The sequence below is a fragment of the Helianthus annuus genome, chromosome 12, assembly GCF_002127325.2.
Source record: "Helianthus annuus cultivar XRQ/B chromosome 12, HanXRQr2.0-SUNRISE, whole genome shotgun sequence".
NCBI lineage: Eukaryota > Viridiplantae > Streptophyta > Magnoliopsida > Asterales > Asteraceae > Helianthus > Helianthus annuus.
The window spans coordinates 78,668,855-78,676,686 of record NC_035444.2 but is presented as its reverse complement, the minus strand read 5'-3'; positions in this window follow the sequence as shown (position 1 = coordinate 78,676,686).

Sequence of the window (7,832 nt, the reverse complement as noted above, 5' to 3'; positions counted from 1 at the left end):
GATTCCTATGGGAGAAAATCCTAGGGCTTTCAGGATTAAGGTATCTCAATTCACAATCTTGAATAACATGCTATATAAGCGATCTCTTGCAGGACCATATTTAAGATGTATCGAGGATCCTGAAGTTCAAGAAGTGTTAAAAGCCTTCCATGAAGGAGATTGTGGAAACCACACTGGGGGCAGGGCATTGTTCTCAAGGATCTTAAGGACAGGATACTACTGGCCAACTATGAAAAGGGATGCTGTGGAGTATGCTAAGAAGTGTGATCCTTGTCAAAGACACAACAATATCCTTCATGAGCCGGCCGAATTTCTACATCCTATACCATCCTCTTGGCCATTCATGAGATGGGGGATGGATATAGTTGGCAAGCTCCCTAAGGCACCTGGTGGAAAAGTATTCATGCTTGCTCTGACTGACTACTTCTCCAAATGGATAGAGGCTGAAGCTTTTGCCCAAGTCAGAGAAAAGGAAGTTATATCCTTTATTAAAAGAAACATCATAACTAGATTTGGCATTCCTTCTGAAATTGTATGTGATAATGGTTCCCAATTTATTGGGAGCAGGACTACTAACTTTTGTGACAGTTGGGGGATCAAGATGATAACATCAACACCAGTCCACCCACAAGCCAATGGCCAAGCAGAATCATCCAACAAGATCATCATCAACAATCTGAAGAAGAAACTTGGATCCAAGAAGGGGAAATGGGCAGAGGAATTGCCTTATGTGCTCTGGGCTGATAGGACAACCCCCAAGAATGCTACTGGTCAAACACCCTTCTCTTTGGTGTTTGGGGCAGAAGCAGTGATCCCAACAGAAATGGTGGTTCCAACTGCTAGAACAAGTGCCCGTGATCCTGAGGAGAATGATGCAAACCTGGCTCAAGACTTGGATACTATTGAAGAAATCAGGGATCTGGCTAGGATAAGGATGGCTAGCTACCAACAAAGAATGGCTGGTGCTTACAACAAAAATGTCAGGATAAGGAAATTCCAAGTGGGGGATATGGTATTGAGAAAAGCATTCCAAAATACCATCAATCCTGCTGACGGGAAATTAGCACCAAAGTGGGAAGGCCCTTACTTGATTGAAGCTGAAGCAGGAAAGGGGGCATATAGATTGCTAACCATGGAAGGAAATTTGTTACCTAGAGCCTGGAATGCTGTTCACTTAAAGAAATATTTCATGTGAACAGGATCCTCCTGGCACATATGATCCTTACATTGAAAGCATCCTCGAAGGATCCCGATGATGTCAATGATCCTTACTCTGGTAATATCCTACTCCTAAACTATTCCATTTTCTTATTTTTACCTAAGGATAAGGATCATGTATCCTTCATCCTCCTCTCACGAGAATTTGAGTTCTGATAGTCCAGGTATCCTCAGCATATTATTGATAGTCTCTAAAAGCATCTCAGATCCTTGGGTTCAACCCCAGTTATCCTTGGGCTTGTCCCCAGTTTTCGCCTGTAGCGCACGATGATCCTGGTATAGTTCATGTCTTTGGGACCAGTACCCACTCCAGGGGCTGATAACCTCATCGTACTAGCTATGCCTAGGATCCTACGTATAATGGTAGACGTACCATACATCCATTCCTAAGGTTTCTAACGTTTTCACGTTAGCTAAGGTTTTGGCATTTTCATGCCACTAAGTATGGATAGTCGCCAGTAAGGGCCATACTCCAGTTTACATACGATCCTTGGGCTTGTCCCCAGTTATCCTTGGGCTTGTCCCCAGTTATCCTTCGGGCTTGTCCCCAGTTATCCTTTGGGCTTGTCCCCAGTTATCCTTGGGCTTGTCCCCAGTTACTAACTTATCTTTTATATCGGCTTAGTCCCAAGTTATATTCCATTTTTTCAGGTTTTCGAAGTTAAATAATTAAGGATCCTTAATCCTTATTATCCATTAAAGTTTTACTTATCGTTATCCTGATTAAAGGTTAGGATCCTAACTTGGATCCTCAGGTATGATCCTTAACTATTTTTAATTTCATTCATTATTCATTTGAATAACCCTTAGACCTTGACAACTGAACCTATGATCCTTAAAATAAACTACCTTGAAAATTTTCGATTATAGGATATTTGATCCAGGATCATATCCTAAATTTCTTAAACATAATTTGCTCAACTTTTCTTACTCAAACAAACATGTATCAAAACAATTGGAAATAAAAAGGATAATAACACAAGATAAGCGATAAAAGTTTAAGATTTTATTTATTAACAAAAGGATTAACCCTTCAAAGGTTGTCAAAATTACCTACCCCAAGCATCTACCAGCAATACGTGGCCCGTCCGCTGGGGTAGGTAAAGGGTGTCCATGATAATAGGTTCAAAAGTAATGCAGGGATATAAAGGCGGCAGGATCACAATGGCTTCATCCCCCAAACAGAGGATCCCTCCACCATTTGCAATCCTACCTATTGTCTGAAGGATCCTGGATCCTTAATCCTAAAACTATTGTTCAAAGTTACAGACCATCATCGTTTAAAACATCAACAAACACAAAAAAAAAAAAATTGGGCTCCGGCTATGTCTAGAAGTTTCCTTCATCGCCCAATCCTGCAGCTCAATCCTTGGCTGCACCATCACCACCAGCTCCACTAGCCTCCCCAGCATGATCCTTGCCTTCAAGAATCGGTATCTCCTCAGCCTCCTCATCATCCTCCAACTCTGCCAGCCTCGCCTTCCAGCCCTCCACGTCCCATGTGCTCTTGTCGAAGGAAGGATCCTGAGCCTCCGCAGCCATCTGCAGCTGGATCTTATACATGGTTATCGCAGCAGAGACCTTGGCATCCTGGGTGATATCATGCTTCTCTAATCAAAGTTGATTAGCATTTTGGCAGCTTCATCCTTGGTAGCCCGGAGCTCCTTCTCAAGATCAGCAATCTTGAGATCCTTCAGCATACCCATCTGTTGGAGGTCAGCAATTTGGTGATCTTGATCCTCGACGTGGCCAACATAAGTCTCTATTTCAACAAATTTCTGCAAGGAAAGCATAACGTCAGAAACAAGTGATCCTCAAAACTGTCAGGATAACAAACAGGGGCAGTGATCCTTACCTCGTTGAAGTAGTCCAGAAACTGTTGGCGGAGCAGGGGCAGGCCTTGTAGATCCTCAGAGGCCTTTCTCTTCTTTCCTTTACCCCTAATAGGTGCTTTAGGGGCTGAAGCAGTTGGGCTGGCAGCAGGAGTCTTCTTCCTTGCAGATTTGACATTAGCAAGATCATCAATGCCAAACATTGAGGCAGACTTAGAAGATTTTCCAGCACCTACACAACCGAAATAAGATAAGTTTTCTAATTAAATTTGAAAATCCTACATAGAATTACTTTCTAAATAAGGATACTTACTTGACATTATGACAGAGGCAGAGGATACTTCTTGGGAATCCTAGGTAGCAACCTGGAAAGTTCTTGTCTCCGGATCAAGCTTCTTGAAGGCCAAAAGTCTCTCTTTTGCAGCAGGTGTCAACTTCAGACGAGAGATGGAGATAGCTGCACAATAAACAAGAAAATATTAGTGATCCTCATCCTAAGGAATAAATCTTATGGTGATCTTTCCAGGATCCTCTATCCTACCATGAGTAGCCCACTCTTTGGGCAGATCCTTCCCATCAGGGATGGTATCTCTCCTAACAAAAAAGAACCGACGCTTCCAGTTTGTGTCATTCTTGGTGACCTTGAAGACAGGATGATCCTCTCCAGCTTTTCGCTTAAACAGATAACGATGGGGTCCGAAAGTGGTAAGATCATACATCTCAGCCAGCTCCGCCATACCGAGGTCAATCCCCTCTTGTTCAATGATCCTCTCAAGGGTATACAACACCCTCCAGATCATGGGCATAGCCTGGATATAGCAGATGCCGGTGAGAGAGAAGAAGGATTGAGTGAACTGTGGGAAAGGATACGAATATCCTATCAAGAACGGAGTAACAGGAAAGGCTACCCAAGAATCAGAGATAAAATCGCTCAAAGCGGTAGAAGTAAAAGACTTGAAGATGGTGTTCGCCGGAAAACAATGACGGATTTTGTCGACCTGAGGATCGGTAAAACAGCACCTCTCGGCGGGAGAATCTTTGATGATCCCTTGACCCTTCAAGGGACTGTTCTTCTCAGGATCCTTATGCGGGGAGTTCCGGAGCAACATCTTTGCAGAATGATGGAAAGAGAATAGAAAAACAGAGTAAGAGAAGGAAGAAAGAGGAAAAGAGATACCTGATTGATCTTCGGACGAGAATATAAAGGGAGTCTCTCTTGAATTTAAATGCAAATTGATCCTATCTCTAACTCCTATTTATAATGATGATTTGCAGGGCTGTCACTTCTGTGACGTAAGGGTTTGCAACGGCTAGTCCGTCTCCAACGGCTAGTTATCCGTTAATTTGTTGCGGATAAGATCAAACAAAATACAACTCGTTTATTTACAATATTACTCCTTATATTTTGGGGGCAATTGTTAGGGCTGGATTTCTATGACTTATGATCCTTATATGTGATCCTAACCAGTGATCCTTGATTCTTTGGCAGATAGTGATCCTCAGAAGAATTCCAGGATCAGGATTTTTTGGTCAAAAATCACACTAAGGATAATGCAACCAAACTTTATGTAAACGGGGTATGATGCTTGGTTTATTGAAAAAGTAAAGGATCACTTCAGTATAAAATATGCAAAGACACAATGATTTATACGAGGAAAAAGCCCTTGATCACTGTATGATCTCCGGCATAAAAAACCTCGGGTGATGGCAACTACCGATCACCAAACTTCAATATAAGAAAAATAGTTACAACTTCGGATGATAATGAGCTGAGTACAAGGATCACTATAGTTTCGAGTGTCTAAGCGTGTGAGAATTGTGTTGTCCGTTCTTCCGAATGGGGAAGAGTGTTATATATACAAGTGTAGGTGACCTATTTTAGGTAAAAGGACTAATAATCAGCTCATTACCCCTTTAGAAACAAAAGTAAATCTAGCCTAAATTATCGCCCTTAAATCATGCCAAGTTTCCATATCGTTCACAACGTCCATCTCCGAATAAGCACATACTATAGTTGTAAAGACGCGTCCTGTGTTTGTGATGCTTAAGAGCGGATCCTGCTAGATATCCTGCAAAACAACATTAAATTCAACGAAAGCAACTATTAGCATGAGGATCCTATGATGGTCCGTGATCCTGATCCTGGAACTCTGCTGAGGATCACTATCTGCCAAAGAAACAAGGATCACTGGTTAGGATCACATGTGAGGATCATGTATTGTAAAAATCCAGCCCTAACAATTGCCCCCAAAATATAAGGAGTTTATTGTAAATTAATGAGTTATATTTTGTTCTGATCTTATCTTCAACGGACAACTCGGATAACTAGCCGTTATAACCGGACTAGCCGTTGCGATCATTACGTCACTAAAGTGACATCCCAGCAAATCATGATTATAAATAGGAGATAGGGTAAGGATCGATTTGTTATTTAAATTCAGGATATACTCCTCCGAAGATTGATCAGGTATTCTCTTCCTTTCTTTCTTCCTTTTCCTGCTTTGTTTTTTCTGCTCTTGCTCTGTTTTTGTTCTGCCACGAGAATGTTGCTCCGAAATTCTCCCCATAAGGATCACAAGAAGAGCAGTCCCCTGAAAAGCCAAGGGATCATTAAGGACTCTCCTACGGAGAGATGCTGTTTTACCGATGCTCATGTAGATAGGATTCGTCATTGTTTTCCGGCGGATGCCGTTTTCAAGTCATTCACATCCACTGCTCTGAGTGACTCTGTTTCTGATGCCTGGGTGGCCTTTCCTGCAACTCCGTTTACCATAGGATATTCGTATCCTTTTCCGGCCTTCACCCAATCTTTCTTTTCTTTGACCGGCATGTCCTATATCCAAGCCATGCCGATGATCTGGAGGGTTCTGTGTACCTTCGAGAGGATCATCGAGCAGGAGGGGATTGATTTAGGGATGGCAGAGCTGGCCGAGCTTTATGATCTTACCACGTTTGGTTCCTATCGATACTTGCTGAAACGGAAGGCCGGGGAGGATCACCCTGTTTTAAAGGTTACCAAAAATGATACAAACTGGAAGCGTCGTTTCTTCTTTGTAAGGAGGGATACCATCCCTAATGGGAAGGATCTGCCCAAGGAGTGGGCCACCCATGGTAGGATAGAGGATCCTGGAAGGATCACCATCAGACTTGTCTCTTATGATGAGGATCACTAATGTCTTTTTTGTCCCTTGTGCAGCTATTTCCATTGCTCATCTCAAGTTAACCCCTGCTACAAGAGAGAGAGTTTTAGCTTTCAAAAAGCTTGATCCTGAGACCAGAAGTTTTCAAGTCACCATCCAGGATTCACAAGAAGTATCCTCTGCATCTGCCACAATGTCAAGTAAGTATCCTGACTAAAAAGTAAGTTCTATGCAAAAATGTTAAATTGGTTAGGAGACTTATCTTGTTTTGATTGTGTAGGCGCTGGGAAGTCTACTAAGTCTGCCTCTAAGTTCGGGATTGATGAACTTGCCACTGTCAAGTCTTCAAGAAAGAAGACTTCTGTTGCCAGTCCCTCTGCTTCGGCCCCTAAAGCACCTGTTAGGGGTAAGGGGAAGAAGAGAAAGACTTCTGAGGATCTCCAAGGATTTCCCCTGATCCGCCAACAGTTTCTCGACTATGTCAATGAGGTAAGGATTATTGCCCCTGTTGGTCATCCATCTCGAACATCCTGCTTGTGTATTCTGCCTGTATATCCTGCTTCTTTGAGGATCACCTGATCCTGAACTTACCTTTTTTCTCTTTTGAAGAAACTTGCTGAGATTGAGACCTACCTTGGCCATGTCGAGGATCAGGAAAGCCAAATCGCCGACCTCCAACAAATGGGCGTATTGAAGGATCTCAAGATAGCCGATCTTGAGAAGGAACTCCGGGCTACAAAGGATGAGGCTGCTCAAAGGCTGATCGACATGGATGGCGAGAAGCAGGAGATCACCCAGGATGCCAAGGTCTCTGCCGCAATTGCCATGTACAAGATACAACTACAGATGGCTGCGGAGGCTCAGGATCCTGCCTTTGACAAAAGCTCATGGGACGTGGAGGGTTGGAAGGCAAGACTGGCAGAGCTGGAGGATGAGGACGAAGCTGAGGAGATCCCAATGCTGGAGGGCGGTGATGTTGACAAGGATCAGGGTGGAGAAGCTGGTGGTGATGGAGCAGCAAAGGTGTGAGCTGCTGGATTGGGCGATGATGGATATTTCGAGACTAGGCCGGAGCCCAATTTTTTGAGTTTGGTAGTGGTTTGTTTGTGGTTGTTGATGTTTGAAACAATTATGGTTTGTAACTTGAACAATAGTTTTTAGGGTTAAGGATCATGGATCCTTTGGACAATAGGTAGGATTACAAAAGGTGGAGGGATCCTCTGTTTGGGGGATGAAGCCTTTGTGATCATGCCGCCTTTAATTTCCTGCACCTGCTAAGACCGCATAGACAATGGACACCCTTTGCCAACCCATGTGGACGGGCCACGTTTTGCTGGTAGAAACGTGGGTTGGCAATTTTGACAACTTTTTGAAAGGGTTTAAGATCCTTTTGTTAATAAAATAACTTTAATCTTTCTGGCTTATCTCGTGTTGTTATCCTTTATTTATCCTCTTTATTTTCCAGTTGTTTTAGAAATATCTTTGTTAGAGTAACAAGAGTTGAGCAAACCATGTTTAATAATTTTAGGATATGATCCTAGATCAAATATCCTGACACTGAAAATTTCTGAAGCAATCAATTTCAAGGATCATAGGTTTAGTTGTCAAAGTGTAAGGGTAGTTTAGTATAATCAAAATAGTC